The sequence below is a fragment of the Myodes glareolus genome, chromosome X, assembly GCF_982192425.1.
Source record: "Myodes glareolus chromosome X, mMyoGla1.1, whole genome shotgun sequence".
Taxonomy (NCBI): Eukaryota; Metazoa; Chordata; class Mammalia; order Rodentia; family Cricetidae; genus Myodes; species Myodes glareolus.
The window spans coordinates 128,570,523-128,590,350 of NC_142053.1; the positions used below are offsets into that span (position 1 = coordinate 128,570,523).

The following is a 19,828-nucleotide window of genomic DNA, read 5'->3' on the forward strand; positions in this document are numbered from 1 at the left end:
ACAAATCATAATGCTCAACTCAAAGGAAATAAGAGTTTATTCTGGAGCCAAATACAAATATGAAAACACAGATTCTTGTTACCCTAAATACCATGGTATACTGAGTTAAGGGTTTCATGAAGTTGTTTTTTTTTAATGGTAACAGAACGAAGTTGTACCTCAAGACACTTGATGTACACTGGCACATCAGAAATACAGGTTCGAGCTTGCTATGGGCCTCAGGTGATATCTGGTGACATTCTTAGCTTTTGTATACCTGGAAGCTAGTGGTTTGCTCAGAATACATTTTAAAGTTTGGTAGTCACAAAAGTGTTTGGTCAGACATGGAGTGAGCAATGAACAGTCTTCAAAGAAGTCAAAAGTAGCTCAAAGCAACGTGGCTCTGGTCTGCAGCACTTTTACCCTCCCGTGTAGAATCTCTAACACAGGTGTGGCTCTTATTGGTTTTTTTCTGGGAATTTCAGTTCAATTCCCAGTGTTGGCACTCACACAAGGGTCAGTGGGCCTCTTATTGCATGCGCAAATGGGTGTGTTTTCTTCTACGTGCCTGACAGTGTTGCACAGAGTCACTGCATGGATTGGGAACATGTAGCCATATCCAGTCATGTGACTGAGGGGGGCTAAAACTGAGTAGCACAGCTATTTGCATGTATAACTGAGACAAAGGGCTTCTATTCTGTCTTCAGGTTCACAGGCAGATGTGTCTCTTGGTAGGCTCCTGTGTGAACACTTCTGCTTCCAGATCACAGTCAAGATGTTTGTTTCTCATGTCAAGGCTTATAGAGATACTAAGGATAGAAGGTCAGCCTGTGGGGGTTACTGATTAATGTAGCCATCTCTGCGTTCCTATGCGGGCAAGTATGTCAAACAACAATGAATAGACATTAGGGAGGAAATTAACAGTCCTTTGTAATCTGTTCTGATACTGATATAGAATGTCTGTCCCAGGGACTAAGACATGTCTCCTAGCTTAGACTTGGTAAATAGGCAGAATATTCTGAAACCATAGTTGAGAAGGGCTTAGGATGATTGGAAGCCATTGCATGTTTGCTGGGTTATTGAAGTTACCAAGTGTATTAGTTACTTGTCTGTTACTATGGTAAAATTTCATGACTAAGGCAACTTATAGCCTTATTATAAGTTATTTAGGCTTCTGGTTCCAGAGGGCTAGAATCTACACTACAGAACTGGGGGAGCAAGCTGCAGGCATAGTAGCCAGAGCAGAAGCTGAGATTTTGCAACTGAAACCACAAGCAGAAAACAGAGACAGAATACTGGGAAATGTGTGATGCTTTAAACCAGCAGTTCTCAACCTATGGGTCCCGACCCCTTTGGGGGCACTTGTCAGATATTTACATTGCGATTCATACCAGCAGAAAATTACAGTTATGAAGTAGCAATGAAATAGTTTTATGATTAGGGGTTACCACAGCATGAGGAACTGTATTAAGGGGTCACAACATTGGGAAGGCTGAGAACCACTGTTTTAAATTCTCAATCCCATTCCCAGTGACATAGTTCCTCCCACAAGGCAATACTTAAACCTTCCAAAGAGCTGTCAACTAGGAACCAAGTATGCAAATATCCAAGACTATGGCGATCTCACTCAAACTGCCTGTTTTAGTTACTTTTCCTTTGCAATGACCAAGGCTACTTGTAAAGGAAGCCTATTTGGCTTATAGTTTCAAAGACTTAGAGCCAGTGATTGTGAAGCAAAGACATGGTGGCAGAAACTGCTGAGAGCTCACATCTTGATCTGTAAATAGGAGACACCTTCAAACACTGGGAATTGTATGAGTCTTTTGAAACCTTAAGGCCCATCCCCAGTGACACAGCTCCTCCAACAACAACACATATAATCCTTCCTAAAATGCTCCACCAACTGGGTACAAAGTCATCAAGGATATGAGTCTATGGAGGCCATTCTTATTCAGACAACACTACCACAGCAAGCATGTTCCAGTGACAGACAGCTGCAATTCCCAGAAGCCTCTTACAGATGCAGGATCACTCTTAGTCTACAAATCAGTGGAACTGGAGCCCATATTTGGGCTATTTTGGATCTTCTGTGGTACCTAGGATGGCAAACTCTTCCTGTCAGTGAATGTGGGTGTATCCCCCTGTGGTAATTTGTGCAAACAAAATTGATCTTAAATTATAGATCAGGAAACTAGATATGAGTTAAAAGGTGATTCCAAAATCTATGGCTATCACTGAATGCATTGGTGCTACCTCCTGAAACATTAATGTATGAGATTTCTCTAAGGCTCCTTTGAAGTTAGTATTGGTAGTTGGACCAAAGCCAGACAGAGGTATAGATCAGCCCTCAGGCAAATAAGGCATTTATGAGTTTAGATCTGAGTACAAATTCCGTAAGTCTGCCACCTAAGTCAAGGTAACATCTCTGAAAGATTCTTTTCCCTCTTACTGGTCATTATTTTAAACTACCCATTCATAAAAGCATTCATAACATAAATTTACAAAAAACATATTATAAGCCATAAATTAATCTCAATGCTTTTAAAAAGAATTCAACCATGCTATCTGGTAACAATGAAATCAAACTAAGAGTAAAAAAATAGAAAATGACAAAAAAGAGGCTGGGGATATAACCTGAATTCATGGAAAGTTTGCCTTATATGCTTAAGGGCTAAAGCTCAATCCTTAGTGCCCCAAAAGAAAAAAAATGACAGGAAAATATTCAGCCACTTAGACACTAAACAATACTCTTCCAAATAATCTACTGATAAAAATGAAGTAACAAAATTTTCCATATATATATATGTGTGTGTGTGTGTGTGTGTGTGTGTGTGTGTAATCTTTAAAAATGTAGGCCCTATCCAGGCAGTGGTGGCACACAACTTCAATCCCAGCACTCGGGAGACAGAGAAAGGAGGATTTCTGTGAGTTCGAAGCCAGCCCGGTCTGGAAGAGCTAGTTCCAGGATAGGCACCAAAGCTACACAGAGAAACCCTGTCTCAAAAAAAAATGTAGGCCCTAAGTCAATAACAGTCTTATATTTAAAGAGTCCTTTTTAAGGGAGTAAAATAAATAGGAATAAAGAAGGAGAGACATGATAAAGAATGGTTCAGAAACTGATAGGTTGAAAATAAAAGACCAAAGAATATCAAAAAAGTAAAAGACTCGCTTTTAGAAAGATCAATGAAATAGATAAGTATCTAACAAAATTTGGGAGTGATAAAAGGGATGGAAATGGGGAATAAAAGGAGGAAGGGAGAGAGAGAGAGAGAGAGAGAGAAACAGGACATTCCGTTAGAGACCTATTTCTATCTCTGTAATAAAATACCCTTACAACAGGCAGCTTAGGAGAGAAAGGGTTTAGCTCATTCCAGGTGGAAGTCCATTACTGAGGGAAGTCATGGCAGCAGAAACTTGAGAAAACTGGTAATATCACACCCATGATCAAGAGCAGAGAGGAATGAAGGCATGTGTGGTCACATGCTTGCTTGCCTGCACTCAGTTCAGTTTCTCCACTCATACAGTTCAGGACCCCTGCCTATACCCCTGTCTAAAGTAGGATGGGTCTTCCTACATCAATTGTAGTAACTAAGACAATACTCCTGAACAATGGAACAGGAAGGGTTAAATTGGAGTGGAGGAGAGGAGTCAATTAGGGGACAGAATATGGGGAGGAATAAATAACATGAAAGACCTTTCAAAAAAGTCATATGAAAACTAGAATCTTCCTTTAAAAAAGAGAGAAGAACACACCAATTGGCTGCCCAGTGCCAAATGGTCAGCCCTGAAAATATGCATAAAAGTAATATTATACTGATGGAGCAGGTTATATTTATGAATATAATATACATATACATACATGCATACACTAACAATTACTGAAAAATAGGCCATGAATTAGAGGAAGGGTAAGATGAGGTATATGGGAAGGTTTAGAGGGGGGACAGGAAAGGGATAAATTACATAATTGTAATCTTTTAAAAATTAATGTATTAACTAATTAATTTAAGAAGAAAATTGGGTGCAATAGCCTTGGAGCTATTGGAAAGAAGAGGGAAAGTCGGTTTTCTCTAAGAGTGTAGTCCTGGTAAGTGTCCCACACTTCAGTGGAAAGCCACACATCCAAGAATATTTGGACAGCACAAATTGATTTTGACAGGGCAAAAGATACAAAGGTGGGTGGGAGGGGACAGTGGGATAGATCCTGGAAGAGTTGGGGGAGAATGAATATGACCAAAACACATTGGGTGAAGCTCTCAAAGAACTAATAAATACTTTTTAAAAACACAGTTGCCTACAAACATGCCAACAAGCCAAACAAATGTAGACAACCCACCACAGAGACTCTTTTCCAAGAGCCATTTTGACAATTAAAGCTAATGATTACAAAACCCCACTAACATGGAAGAAACAAGGCAATACTAACAGCAGCATTATCCTCAGACATTTGACAATACAGAGTCATTCAGCAAGTTCATTAATATCTTAGTCTGGCAGGAGAGTTGCAATGTTGTATGTGTAAGAAGGAAAAAAACAGCACTCTTCTGATTGTTCACCTATCTCTTGTGTCCTATGAATGGGAATGATTACTATGTGCTGTTCCTAGTAGGCCCTCATAGCCTCAAGTCCTGTTGCAAGAATACCTACAGAATACACAGTCTAGGTTTACCTTATCCCACATTGTCAGGAGGAACCAAGGACTCCAATGGCCAAGCTTCAAATGCGATCTAGCAGCAGTGTGAGATCCATCCCCTCTTTCACCAATCCTTTCTAAAAGGGATCAAAGGAAACTGGACTTCTGTTAGGATGGTTGCTCATATCCTTGTCCTGTTTTCTGTAACCCACCTTTCAGATGTAACTAGGGTTTTAGTCTGTTTTACAAGGGTCTTGTCAGGAGTTCCGTTCAAGTTGCAGACCTCCTCATAAAACTTGCTCTCCAAATGGAAGTGTGTCTGGCTGCACTCTGACTGTAACAGTTCTGTTCCAAAGCCATTTGAACCAATGAACCAGGCAGTTTTAAGATATTGAAATAGTAACAGACCTATCAAGGCAAATTGAAATAATGTACATGAGCCAGGCTCAATGGTGTACCCTGTGATTGCAGTGTTCAGAAGACTGGGGCAGGAGTATTTCCAGTTTGAGGCCAGGCTGGGCTACATAGCAAGACTTGCTCCTAAACAAAACACACAACAACCATGAAAATCAAAATCCAAATAAGCAACTGAAAAAGCCCTTTAGTGTCCTAATTGGACCCAAATTATCTTAACTCATGACAAATATAAATTTACAAGCACCTTCATAACATAGGTACTACACATTGTCCACAGGGACAATCCCGGGGTTATTAGCATAGTCTACCACTCTTGTCTCCGGTCAAATGCTGCTGTTTTGGGCAGGATGAAGTGAGAACACTTTAGATTTTATAATTCTTATGTGCCATTATTCCTTCCATGTTCAAAACTACTCTGCCTGCTGACTGAGTCTAATCAAAACAACTTGGGGGATCTCAGGGAAAGATAAAAATTTAGTACATGCTAGGTTGTGTGCACATTATTGATTTGGTTATTCTATTTTAGCATATCTCATTCATCTATGGCTAGGCCGTGAATTACACTGCGTTGAGACTATGAAATATAGGGCATGGTGTTAACAGTGGCACACACCTTTAACCCAGAAGAGAGGAGGCTCACTCTGACTTCAAGATTACTCTGGTTTGCATAGTAAGTTCCAGGGCTGCCATGACTACAGAATGAGATCATGTACCACCTTACACACACACACACACACACACACACACACAAAGAAGCGAAAATGAAAAGAGAATTGAGAAAGAAAAGCAATATAGGCAGTACCTCTAGGATCCATAGTTCTCTGCACTGAGCTGAGGCCTGAGTGTTGAGGCTCCTAACGCTTCAGGAAGGCAACAATAGGCCATTTCGACACTAGAGGCTAGCTATGTGAAACAGGCAAGGCAGAGGAGCACAGGAATCTTTACTTTTTCTAGTGACAATAGCTCTTTGATGATTTAATGTCACAAATTCAGTTTCCTGGAGAAAAATAGTAAACTTAACATGTTTAGTTAATAGTCAAACCTAATAGTGAAGTAGTTAAACCTAACACTGTTCATGGAAAGACACTAGGCCTGGCATTCAGGAGTCCCTGTACCCGAAGGACAGCTATAGAACTTGCCTGTGACTGATGAGCATCCCAGAATTTATTGTCTTTTTGTCCAAATGAACTTGAGATATCACATGTCCCTAAATAATGACTGCAGGAGAATGGTAAAGGTGACTTTCTTTAGGCTTTTTTTTTTGTTTTTTTTTTTTTTGTCCTGAAACCCACTCTGTAGAGCAGGCTAGCCTCCAACTCACAGAGATCCACCTACCTCTGCCTCCCAAAGGCATGCGCCACCATGCCTGGTTTCTTTAGCCTTTTTAAGATATTCTTGTAAGGCAGAGACATTTATTCATTCAGAGACTAACAAGGGTGAGGCATATATTCAGAAATTTTGGTCTCAACAACAATATCAGGCCATTTTTTAATTTCTCATTTTCTTTTATCACTTCCTCAAACTGCCATTTCTCATTCCAAATTCTTGGATCTACTTAACCAAATTAGATTGTATCCCCCCCACTCTGTCTCTCTTGCTTGTGTATGTGTGTATTTTAGCACAGAAATAGTGTTTTCTTGCTATCTGTATATCTAAATTCTTCAGACTTTTAACTTGACTGATCTCACTATTTCTCAAAACATTTGCCACTGAAAACAATGTAAATCACTCCTCAAACACACCGTAAATGATTTCAAATAGAAATATTCACATGATATAGCATTTAACTCTTTTATTTTTCATATACAATTACAGTGCCATTAGACTTTGGAGTAATAAGGAGGGTCAAAACCTAGTTTTGCATGGCCTGGCTAAGGACAAGCCTGCATAAGAAAGGACTTTATTCCACGAAGTGTGTGAGCTTCAAAAACCCGCAGAGGTAATATTAGGGTATCCGAAGAATGCAGAGAAAAAGGTGGGCAACCCAGAAGGCAAACAGAATGCAGCTCCAGCTGGGCTACTCACCAAACAGGAGAAAGGAAACAAATGCTCTGAAAAGGAAGCAGGTGAGCCTGGTGCAAATCCATTAGCAGGACTGTGCTTGAAGCAAGTCCACAGAACTCAGGAGCCTTGAATCATGTTGAGAGTTTGGTGACACAGTGTTTCCTCCAGCAGATGGGTTAACAAAGGATAGAGGTCTCATTTTGCCAGTCTATATGACAGTGCTGAGATACCACCTTGAGAAAGAATCCATCATTTAAGAATGAGTTCCCTGTCCCTGCTGGGGGGGGTCAGTACTGAGAACGGTTCACTAGTCAGGGAACCCCAAGGCATGACACAGCCCTGAGTGGTAGCTATGCGAAATGGGGGACAGGGGGGCCAACATTACCATGCAAAAGTGCAGGTGACTCAGCTTAGGCAGTGAAGTATGTAGCCTTGCCCTCAGTGGCCTGAAGTAGATCTCATAAACTGAAAAAAACAGTGACCATTTGGTAGCCCTGAGTCTGAGGTCAGCAGGTGCATCATCTTCTTGAGCCATCTGCCTACTCTTCACTGATACAGAGCCTGACACCTCTGAGGACATGCCGCAACAGGGTATTTGTACTTAGGAGATATTGAAGTATGAAACCAGCTCCTCAGTCCATATGCATCTCAGTTGTGGTTGCTTTTCACATTTCCAACACACTTGGGAGACAGTGCCCCAGATAGAACATTAGCCACACCAGAAGACATGATCTAAGAAGCTTTGAGAGGGTCAGGGAACCTGCCTAGCCCACATACTGTCGAGCTAAGGATGGGCAGCACTGACCCCTGGTTTGTAAAGAAGGAAAACTATCTGAGATGAAGATAGCTGTAATGTACATGGATCACAGGCTCAGTACAGGCTCAACTGCAGCATAATACATAGGAAAGACAAAAGCTCACACATTCAACTGACTCTCCTCCTTTGGTCATATAATTGGCAGTAGAAGAGTTTTGAGGTTTGAGAAAGAAGTTTGTCCAATACATTTGTTAACTTTTTTCTTCCTATTTTATCAATGTGTTTCTCCATTTGTTTTGTTTGTTTCTTTATTTTTAACAGCCCCTGGTGCATTTGCTTAATTAGTCCTTAATGTGGGAGAACCCAGATCGTTATGGGCAGTACCACCTCTGGGGAGGTGCTCCTAAGTTGTAGAAGAAAGCAGGCTGAGCAAACCATGGAGAGACAGCCAGTTAGCAGTGTTCCTCTGTGGCTTGTGCTCAGTTCCTACCTCCAGGCTCTTGCCTTGAGTTCCTGCTTCAACTTCCTTTCATGATGGACTACAAGCTGTAAGATGGAATAACTCTGTCCTCCCCAGGTTGTTTCTGTCCGGTGTTTCATCACAGCAATAGAAACTGAAACAAGATACTGTGATAATGAAGTAGTACTAAACGTTTTCTTAGGGGGAAAAAAAAGCCTGTGGCCAGCCCGAGTACCACTTCTTTCAAACCTTTAGGGAGTTAATTATCAACATTCCTCAGACTGCTTCACAAAATAGAAGCAGAAGGCACACACGAAACACACTCTGTAAACACTCAGTATTACTCTGCACTCAAAACCAGAGAAAGATAAGAAAATGAAAGTTATATACCAATTCCAAATAGCAATGAACACAAGGATCAAAATTATCAATAAATTCCTAGCAAATTGAATTCATGAGTTCATTAACGTGGTTATGGTAGGATAACCGTGACCAATTTGGTTTCATCACAGAGCTGTATAGTAGGCTCAATGTATGCAAACAATAAATTTAACACAGTATATAAATGAACTCAACAAGAGAAATTACATGATCATGTCAAAAGACCAAGACTGACAAAGTTCAGCATTGTTCTATAATAAAAGCCTTCAAGAGACATGAAATACAAGAAACACATCTCAACATAATAAAGACTATCTATGACAAACTTATAGCAAATACTGTGCTAATTAGGGAGAAACTGAAAGTATTTCCTCTAAAGGCAAGAATGAGCCGAGGGTGCTCACTCTCTTTACTGTATTGAATATGGTCGTGATGGTTTAACTACAACAAAAAATGATAAGAAAAGAAATAAAAGATACAGAAATAGGAAATGGAGATGTCAAACTATACATATCCAAAGAAGATATGATCCTTAAAAGACCCTAAAGACTCAGTCACACAGCTTGGACAAGACAACCACTTTCAGCAAGTTAGCACTATACAAAACCAAAGCATGCTTATCAGTAGCTTTCCTATATATTTATAATTAGCTTGCCATGAAAGACATTAGGGGGAAATATATAAGATATGGTATTAATAGCTAGAATTACAATTCAAATACCCCTGATTGTGGATTAGTATATAGAATAGATTTTTAAAAACTAGAGAATTAAACACACACACAATCAAATTATCAACTGTTGAATGGATTAATGAACTGAATTGGCAGTTCTCAAAAGAAGTAAAATAGCAAAGGTATTTTTAAAAGTTTTTAAAAGTTAGCCAATTAGAACTCCCTGTTTAAAAGCAGGGTATAGTTTAAGCTGAATGTTATAATTAATGTATTTTGTGTATTCACAGTTAAATAGAACTGGGAGATACATTCTTTTGTGTTGGAGATAGAACTGCCTAAACAGTGTTATTCAGTATCCATAATTAATAATTTAAAGTTCTCAAAGTATATTGTTTCAGGGCTGACTACTTAAGGGGCTCATCCCTAGGGAAGACTAATTCTCCCTCTCTCAGGAGCCATTGGCTGTTTGTAGTTCTTTGTCTAGGGGTGGAAGTCTGTGAGATTTCCCCCTTACACTTCAGTATATATATCTACTGGTATTGTCCTTGTTCAGATCTTGGTTAGGTATCTATATTGCTGAGGTGTCATGGGTAGAAAGGGAAGGGGGAATTATGTAAATATATTTTAATTTTAGAAATTACAAATGTATCAATAGAAAACATTAGCCAATTAGAACTGCTTTGGGACTTCATTTCATCCCAGTCAGAAAGTCTCAAGAAAACAAACAAAAAAAAAACAATAGATGCTTGTGGGTGTGGAAAAAAGAGGAAGCCATTGCAATTCAATGCCAGTGCAAGTGGAAAGAGTTTTTCAATAGCTAGAAATTAGAGGCTGGAGTGATGGCTCACCAGTTAAGAGCACTCACTGGTTTCTCTTCCAGAGGACCAGGATTCAATCCCAAGCACCCACATGGCAGCTCACAACTGTCTGTAACTCTGGTTCCGGGAGATCTGATGTCCTCTTCTGGGCTCTGATATATTTGCAGGCAAAACACTCATACACATAAAATAAAAAGTATTCTTTAGGGATCTGGAAATAGAACTATCATATTACCCTGCTACACTACTCCTGGGCATATATCCAAAGATATTTTCATATCCATTTTTTTGCCCCTCTATTTACAATAGTTAAGAATGCCAATCATCCTAGGAGTCTATCCACTGTTCTGTGGTTAAAGAGAATGTAGTATATGCACCTCTAGAAAATGTTTCAGCTATAAGGAAAAGTGAAATGAATCCTGGTATTTTCAAGAATAAGGGAAAATTAGAAATCATATTGAATGAAATATGCCAGCCTTAAAAAATCAGACACTGCATATTTATCTCATATTACACCACCAAGATTGCAAATTGTGCATGGGGGCATGGAGATAAAAATGGACCCTAAAAGGGTAAGGGAAATGAAATGCATATGCCATGAAAGGAGAAGGGACGACTTGGGAAAAGAAAAGGACCACTAACCATTGAGAATGAGAGGAATGGGAGAGGACAGTAAGGAAACAGTGAACAAGAGCAAAGTACAGGGCCTGCAAGGACGCCCCAGTGGTTAAGAGCACTGGCTGTTTTCCAGAGGTCTTGAGTTCAATTCCCAGCAACCACATGGTAGCTCACAACCATATGGTAGCTCACAACCATCTGTAATGAGATCTGGCGCCCTCTTCTGACCTGCAGGCATACATTCAGAGGAGCACTGTGTACATAATAAATAAATCTTTTTCAAAAAAGAACACAAAGTATAATAACATATGTGTATAAAAATTCCAGTCAAGCGGTGGTAGATCACACCTTTAATCCCAGCACTCAGGAAGCAGAGGCAGATGGATCTCTGGGAGTTCAAGCGAGCCGGCTCTACAGAGTGAGTTTCAGGACAGGCTCCAAAGCTACACAGAGAAACCCTGTCTTGATACTCCCCCATCCCCCACCAAAACAAAAAAGAAAAGAATTCCAAATGATACTAATACCAAGTGTATAACTTAAAAGTTAAGAAAGATGGGCGGTGGTGGTGCACGCCTTTAATTCCAACGCTCAGAAGGCAGAGGCAGGTGGATCTCCGTGAGTTCAAGGCCAGGCTGGTCTACAACAGCAAGTTCGAGGACAGGCTCCAAAGCTACAGAAAAACCCTGTCCCAAAAAAAGTTAAGGAAAGGTGTCAGGCCTTGGTAGTGTGCGCCTTTAATCCCAGTACATCTGGAGACAGAGGCAAATGGATCTCTGAGAGTTGGAGTCCAACTCTACAGAGTGAGATCCAGAACAGTCAGGGCTACACAGAGAAACCTGGTCTTGAAAAACAAAAACAAAACAAAACAAAAATTAAGTATATTAACTTATAAAAAAAATAAAATTGATCTTTTCTAAGGGAAACAGAGGAGCAGTGACTCTGGGGGAGCAGGGAAGTGGGAGCGACTGGGAGGGGGTAGGTGGAGAGGAGGCCATGGTCAAGATGTGTTGTATGAGAGAAGAATGAACAAAAAGAAAAGTATGTAAAGTAATAAAAATGACATTAAGCTGAATATTCTCCTTATATATCATAGATTATTCAATTACACAAAAATATCATTCCACTTTTTATATGCAACTTTCTATGTTGCATGTTTACTTGCGACTGAGTAAATATTCAGGCGTTTTACCTATATTTGGCTGTCATATTACTAGTTGATTTTAAAACTAATTATGCATGAGCTATATTTTTGTATTTTTAAAAATAGAAATTGATTGAAAAGAATTTATTGTAGTCCCTAATTTATAGCATGTACTCAAATATGAATTTTCATTATTTGTATATCTCAATTATCAATAACTAAAAGTTATTAAATGATATTATGCAATTTTTATATGAAACAAAGAACAATAGCACACAAATGCAAAGTAAGAGATTTCACAAAATGTATTTAATATGTATTTTTGTAGATTTTCTAACATTTTATGGTGGTTTTAAGCCAGCAAGGTATATTTATATATTTATGCATATATATGTGTGTGTGTGTGTGTGTGTGTGTGTGTATGTAACAATAATACTCAAAGAAAAAGAGTCAATCCATTTGAGAGGGAGTGAGGAGATGACATGGAAGAGACTGGAAGGAGAGGACATAGGAAAGGTTAAAGGGAGGAAAGGGAAGAGGGAAGAGATGTAATTATATTTTAATTAATATTTTTGAGACAGGATATCACTATGTAGTTCTGACTCTCCTGGAAATTGCTGTAGACCAGGCTCCCTTAAACTCCCAAAGATCCACCTACCTCTGCCTCCTGAGTGCTGGGATTAAAAGCATGCGCCACCACATCCAATTCAAGTTTTTAATGAAAAAAATGTAAAGCATTATAATTAGTTTCATTGTGAATAAAAATTAACTGACATATCTAATTTTGTATTTACAATTTCATACTTCTTCTTAAAGCAATATCTCTTTAAGCTTCCGGTTTACTTTCCAGAGTCTGCTGAGGTGTAGTGTTTGAATGGTATATATAGAGGTAGTGTACAGGTTTCTCTTCTATGCTTTTAATTTGCAAAGATTTCGTGAGAATCTATTTTACATATATATTCATGTGTACATGTGTGTATGTGCATGTGTGTTTTTTGACTAAATGAATGCAGGGGTACAACATAAAGTATTGAGAGGAATGCAGTCTCCAGGTATAAGACAAAATGAATAGATTTTGCTATGTTTCAGACAAAACTAATTATTAGGAATTTTTTTAAATACAGTTTAGAATGAACTTATTTGATTGATACATCCAGTGTATAAACAATAGATAATCCTTGTAGGTAGTTTGCTAGTCATTGGCAGCACATCTTTGTCAGAGAACAACATTCTAATTTTAATAAGACTTACAGGGTTTCCACCATTTCAGATTCTTAGAATGATTTATGTATTTTTCCCATTTGGTTTGGACTAATTTTAGTTCATTATGTATATTCTGCTCATTGTCTTTCTTCTCAAGTATACCAGGCTGACTTTGAACTATATGTGTGTGTGTGTGTGTGTGTGTGTGTATACGTACACACACACACACATCTGAAGACAACCTTGAACTTCTGATTCTTCTGCCTCTACTCCTAGTGATGGCATTACAGGCAGGGCTACCACAGTCATTTGGGGGGTATTGTTTTCATTTTTGTTATTGTGTAATGTGTTGCTGGGGATCAAACCCAGAGCTTCATGCATATTAGGGAAGTACTCTACAACTTAGCTATATCCCCAGACTCAATTTTAATATTTAGTAGATTTAATGTTTTATTGGTGTATATTCATTGTACACAGTATGGAGTTTCATGAAGTCTTTGTGTGTGTGTGTGTGTGTGTGTGTGTGTGTGCGTGTGTGACTGGGTGCATTTGTGCGGTGCATCCACATGAGGGTAGGAACGAATGCCCATGAATGCATGAGAGGAAGCCAGAGGAAGAGCTCAGATCATCCTTATTTTTTAGGACAGGGTCTCACACTGAATCAGCAACATGCAGTTTCATTTAAGGTGGCTAGCTAGCAAGCTTCTGGGACCTACCTGTTTCTTCACCTCAATGCTACTGCTCCAGGTGTGAGGGCCATGCCTGGATTTGTGTGATATTAGAACTCGGGGACTCATGCTTCCAGAGAGAGTATTCTTACACACTCCACATCCACTCAGCTCCATAAGGATATTTGCATGCAAGTATATAATGTATTTGTTTAAACAATAGTTAAATTATTTGAGAATTTTGTACAATGTAATTTGGACAATTGCACCCTAACCCACCCCCAACTCCTCCCATAACCACTCTGCACTATCCCATCCCTTCCCACTCAATTTTGAGTTTTCTTCTCCTCCTCCTCCTTCTCCTCCTTCTCCTCCTTCTCCTTCTTCTCTTTCTTCTTTATCTTTCTCCATCGAGTTCAGTCTGCGCAGCCTAGCTAGTCTCCAGAGTGTGGTCTGCAGTGGTGTGTGATCAACCTTGCTTCATTTAAGAGAACTGACTCTCTCTCTCCTCAGCTACTGGTGGGATTTTGTGCCCACCTTCCCATCTTTGTCCTAGGATTTTGTCTGGCTGGAGCTTGTGCAGTCAGTCGGTCACAATTGCAGTGAGTCTATATGTACAACTGCTCTGTTGTATCTGGAAAACAGTTTCCTTGATGTTATCGACCACATCTGGCGATTCCTTCCACTGCTTCCACAAAGATCCCTGAGCCTTGGCTGTGTGTGTGTGTGTGTGTGTGTGTGTGTGTGTGTGTATGATATGTAAGCCCCTTTAGTGCTTAGCATCACACAGTCTCTTATTCTCTGCACATTGGCTAGCTGGGAGTCTGTGTGCTAACTGCCATCCACTGTAAAGAGAAGCTTCCCTGATGAGGGCTGAGAGAAGCTCTGCTCTATGGGAATAGCTTTTTAAACAGTCACTAGGAATTGTTCATTTAGCAGAATAATAGTACAGGGTTCTCCCCTAGGACCTGTCTAACTCAGAATTTTGGTCCCTTTAATAGTGTCAGGTATGGATAGCATTTCATGGAACAGGGCTTAGATCCAATCAGAAAGTGGTTAGTTACTCTCATAACATTTGCGCCACCATCACACCAGAGGTCATATCTGGTTAGACCAGTCCTCGTAGCTTGCAGTATTCACAGATGGCTGCTACTGTGGGTTACTTTTTTCCTCTAGCAGTAGGCACAGCACCTTCCAGTATCATCAAATTCAGCCAATAGGGATGAAGTTTCCAGGTGAGTACCACCGTGATTTCTCCATGTTTGGGGACTCAAATGTGCAGTGTCTATAACAGTCAGGTCATAATGAGCAAGTTCTGGAGGGTAGTCAAGAGTACTGGAATTGTCTGTTATTCTGGGTGGGGAGACTATGTGACCCCCACTGGCCAACAATTCAAAAAGAGGTAACCTATTCCTGGTACTGGGGATTTGTTTGCTAACATGAGATGTCTCTTTGGGGTATTGTACCTTTATTTTAAGAAAATTCTAATAAGACTTTATACATCTGTATGGCTATATCTTATGATATTTCTATCATGATAGATTTCCTTATGGATTTTTCACAAGACATTTAATATTAGTTATCCCTCCTCATATTCTATCCTCTGCCCTCCCCTCCCATGTTCCACTGCAATGTAATGCTTCTTGTTCCATTATACACTTTTAACTTTTTATAGCACTGTGTTCTAATTCCCTTCTCTTGAAATACCCTCCCCCTAATGGCTCCTTACTAAATTCCTGACCTCTGTGGGTATTCCAAATGAACTACCACTATCTAAACGTTCAAAGCTAATATCTAGAAATGATAAGAAACATTCCATGTTTATCTTTCTGTGTCTTGGTTGCCTCATTCAGAATGATTATTTTCAGCTCCATCCATTTACTTGTTAATTTCATTCTTTTAACAGCTGAATAATATTCCATTGTGTACCACATTTTCATTATCAAATCATCAATTGATGGATGTCGTGGCTGTTTCCATTTCCTGGCTATTGTGAGTAAAGCAGCAATGAATATAGATGAATGTGTATCTCTGTAATAGGATATAGAATCCTTTGGGTAATCCAGGAGTGGTATAACTGGATCACGTAGTAGATCTATTTTCAATTTTTTGAGAACCTCCACACTGATTTCCATAGTAGTCGTGCCAGCTTGCACTCCCACAAGCAGTGTATAAGTTGTTTTCTTTTCCCCACATCCACATCAGGATATGTTGTCATTTGTTTATTTGATAATGTACTTTTTATGCTTGTGTGCATATTTGTGTACATATGTGTTTATATATGTGTATACTTTTGCACACGTGTGTGAGTCTGTATGTCCATGTGCATGTGAAGACCATACATAGTACAATCTCAGGTGTCATTCTCAAGAATGCTACCCACCACATTTGTAACAGGCTCTCTCATTGGCCAGAAGCTCACAAATTAGCTAGAATGGCTGGCTGGAAAGGCCCAGAATCCTCCTGCCTCTACCTCTCCAGCACTAGGATTACAAGCACATGCTTCCATACTTTTTTTAATGGTGAATTTTGGGGATCAAACTCAGGTCCCCATGTTTGCAAAGCAAGTGCTTCATAGACAAACCAATCAATAAAATGGACTTTAACCATGTTCTCCCTAATCCAACACCATTCCCCTTTCTGGTCCTTTCTATTCCCATCAGTCCCTCTCATTCATCATCAGTTTTCTTTCTAATTTAATATCACATACACATACATTATTTCATGTTTCTAGATAAAATCTAGATACAGAAATACTTTTGAAATGTGACATTTGTCCTTCTGAGTCTGAGTAAACTCATGTCATATGATAACTTCACTTGCATTCACTTCCCTGTAAATGACATAATTTTACCTTAACAAAGAATGGAATTTTATTTTAAAATGTCATCAGTGTAAATGTTTTCAAGTTTACCGCAAAATACATGAATTGCCATTATCGACTCATTTACTTTAGAGTTTTTGGCTTTCAAAGATTCTATATACTTTTGTAGATGACAATGTCAGAGTGAGGCTCATTGCTTTGTACAATTAATATATGGTTTTCAAAGTTCCCAAAAGGCTATTCGAGCTTCCTTCGAATTAATTTACCCATTTATTCCTAATTTTTATTTATATTTGTTTTATATTTAATTACCTGCAGCTCCAGGTGATTTTTATATATCCACAATGAAATATTATTATCTGACACATTGCAACCTGGTCCCTGGCACAGTTGCTAAGATTTAATTTGAGTAAAGATGCTACACAGATTTCAGAAGACACTACTTAATGATATGACTATGAGAAACAATGTTCCTTCCTGTCATAGTATCATTTGCTGTGGGGATATAAGTAGTCTCTGAGTTGAGTGATGTATCCTTATATACTTAGAATATCCAAGTTAGAGTCTACTTCATGACACGGGACAGGAGAGGATTCTCTGTTTCTGTGTTAGGGTTGATCCACTCCAGAAGAGAGCAATCAGAATTGATATATTAAGAGACTTCTATCCTTTTATAAATGTTTTCTTCATGGGAAGACATAGTCCTATCTCCAGATAACACCTTCTTTCATTGACAGCATAGTAGTACCCTTTAGTACCAGTACTTCTGACATAAAGTACCGATGTAGAATTTTCTCAGTCATTACACATCTAGGACAGATCTAATCTATCATTTCACTGTGAAGCTCTGGAAAGTAGGCCAATCGATGGTCTTTGTTCATTCTCAAAGATTCTACCTCATGTTAGTGATATTCAATAATTTTTTCTCCTTTTCAATACATGCTTGACCTAGTGACTTGCTTCTAATGTCAAAAATAATGAGATGCCAATTCCAAGATTAACATATGACTGTGCCTTCTGCCATGATCAGACTTTTGATCTCGCATTTGCTCACTCCGACGAAGAACTTTCTCATGTTGTGTCCTATAGAGAAGTCCACATCTTCAGAAGGAAATGCAGGTATTGTCTAGACAAAAATCAGCAACTAACTGAGGCTCTAACAGGTTGCAACAAATTGAATCTTTCTAAAAACATCACGCTTTATTATCTGGTCATGAACTTACTAGTATCTGATAAAACTTTGATGAAGAGGAACCCATTAAGGCTTGCCTGAACACCTGATTCAAATTAAGTGAGGTAATAAATACACATTGCTTTAAGCTGCTAATCATTAGTATAAGGATATACTCCTTCACAGAAATTGGGTATTCTCATGCCACTTTAATCACATTTATTTTTCCAAATCCACAATTAAAAATTTTACATTTATGTCTACAGCATGTTTTGAAACATGCACTATATTTCACACATATATAATAAAATGAATAACTCTAAGTAATTAGTATTTATTACCTCCTATATTTAGCCCTTCTGTAGTAGGAACACCTAATATTGATTGTCTTAGTATTTTCAAGAACATAATATATTGTTAATTATAGACACTGTATAGCACAGTTGATCTCATGAACTTACTCACCCTATTTTAATAGTGAAATTTTGTATTCTTTGACCAACCTCACAACCATTCACCACTGTATGAATGTAACCTCTTCATTACCACCTTCTATATGATCAACTACTTTAGGGTCTACATATATGTGATATTATGTGTCATTTATCTTTCTGTGCCTGCCTTATTTTCTTTATCCATTCATCCACCAGATATTTAAATTGTTTTCACATCTTGTTTATTGTGAATATGTTGTCTACTTTCCCTGCTGTGTCCTCCCCAATCGAGTAAATTATGGATAAATTCATACAGAAGTTATGCATTACAGAAAATGGTCTTTAGTTCATTCTTATCTAATTTTCTTTGAGGCCATCCCCCTTAAAACAGACAATTAATTGATCCTAGGTTACCTGTCTTATTACTTAATCATTCATCAATATCTAAGGCTATGGAAATAGCTTTTATGAAAGGTTAGCAATCACTCTATGTCCTTGCACTTCTGACAATGCTTTGCTCCAATCCCCATACAGACTCACACAGTTTTGGCATGGTACATTTACAAGCACAAGTTTTGCTGCTTCAGCTGAACCTTCACGCCAGTTTTTCACACTCTTAGAATCATCATTTCTGAGAGGATAGGATCAATATACATTGTATAAGTGTATCAACTTTTTACAGAAGAAAAGCTATTTTATTGTTATGCAGACAAATAAGCATGCTTCAACAACAGTTAGTTTTCAAATTATGTTATTTTTTTACCAAAAAAAAAACCAGGAAGAAGACAATCTTGTGAGCTAAAAAGTTCCACCCCAGGTAATTTTAAATAATTTCTCTTTTAAAAAAAAATTAAATTTGTACCTTTTATACCTACTAATTCCTGAGACACTTTCAAGGAATATTTCCTATTGTGATTGCAAAACACTTGCTTTCTGTTATTATGAAGAACTAACCTCAAATTGTGTCTCACAAAATCTAATTTGTGTTTCCTCGAATGATTTTTCTAACATGTGAGCTGTCATTTAAATGTACAGAAATCTATATTCTAAATTTCCAAGCTGATTTATTTTTACTTTTAACTTTTAATGGCACTAATGATTACAACTGTACCATCTATGATGTTAGTGTTGATTATCAATTTGACAGTATCTGGAACCAACTAAGAGACAAGCCTCTGGGCAGGCCTGGGAGGGAGTACTGTGGTTAAGTTAACCGAGGTGAGAAGAACCAGCCTCATCGTGATGGTGCCATTCCCTGACCTTGTGTCCTGAACCGCTCAAGAAGGAAAGAGGCAGCTGCACACCCAAGCTCATCGTAATCTGTTTCCTGACTGCAGATGTACGTGTAGACAAGTTCCTGCCACCCGCATTCCTGCCACAGGAGACTGTCCCTTCACACTGTTTGCCAAAATAAATGCTTTCTCCCAGAAGTTGCTTTTGTCAGGGTGTTTTATGAGAGCCACAAGAAAAGGAACTAAAACATCCTCTTAGACTGATCCTTTATTTGTGCTTATTTTCTCAATAAACCACACGTCTTAATACCATTCTCCCTGAATTGTCTTTGCCCTGACTCTGTCAGTCCTACTAGAAGCAGACAGTAAAACCCACATGCTGCAATATATTTTGCAGTTTCCTCTAGCAGATAAA

The 19,828-nt window shown here is 38.7% G+C and overlaps 1 long non-coding RNA gene across 2 annotated transcripts in view; it reads left to right on the forward strand.

Annotated features, from left to right (window-relative positions):
• Window positions 1–19,611, forward strand: part of LOC125417991 (uncharacterized) — a 48,851-nt gene extending 29,240 nt beyond the window's left edge. For both annotated transcript variants that reach the window (XR_015736919.1, XR_007237292.3), the window contains exons 4-7: window positions 15,659–15,744; window positions 17,529–17,695; window positions 18,960–18,998; window positions 19,329–19,611. This is a non-coding gene — a long non-coding RNA (uncharacterized LOC125417991). The remainder of the gene's footprint in view (window positions 1–15,658; window positions 15,745–17,528; window positions 17,696–18,959; window positions 18,999–19,328) is intronic.
• The last annotated feature ends 217 nt before the right edge of the window (window positions 19,612–19,828 follow it).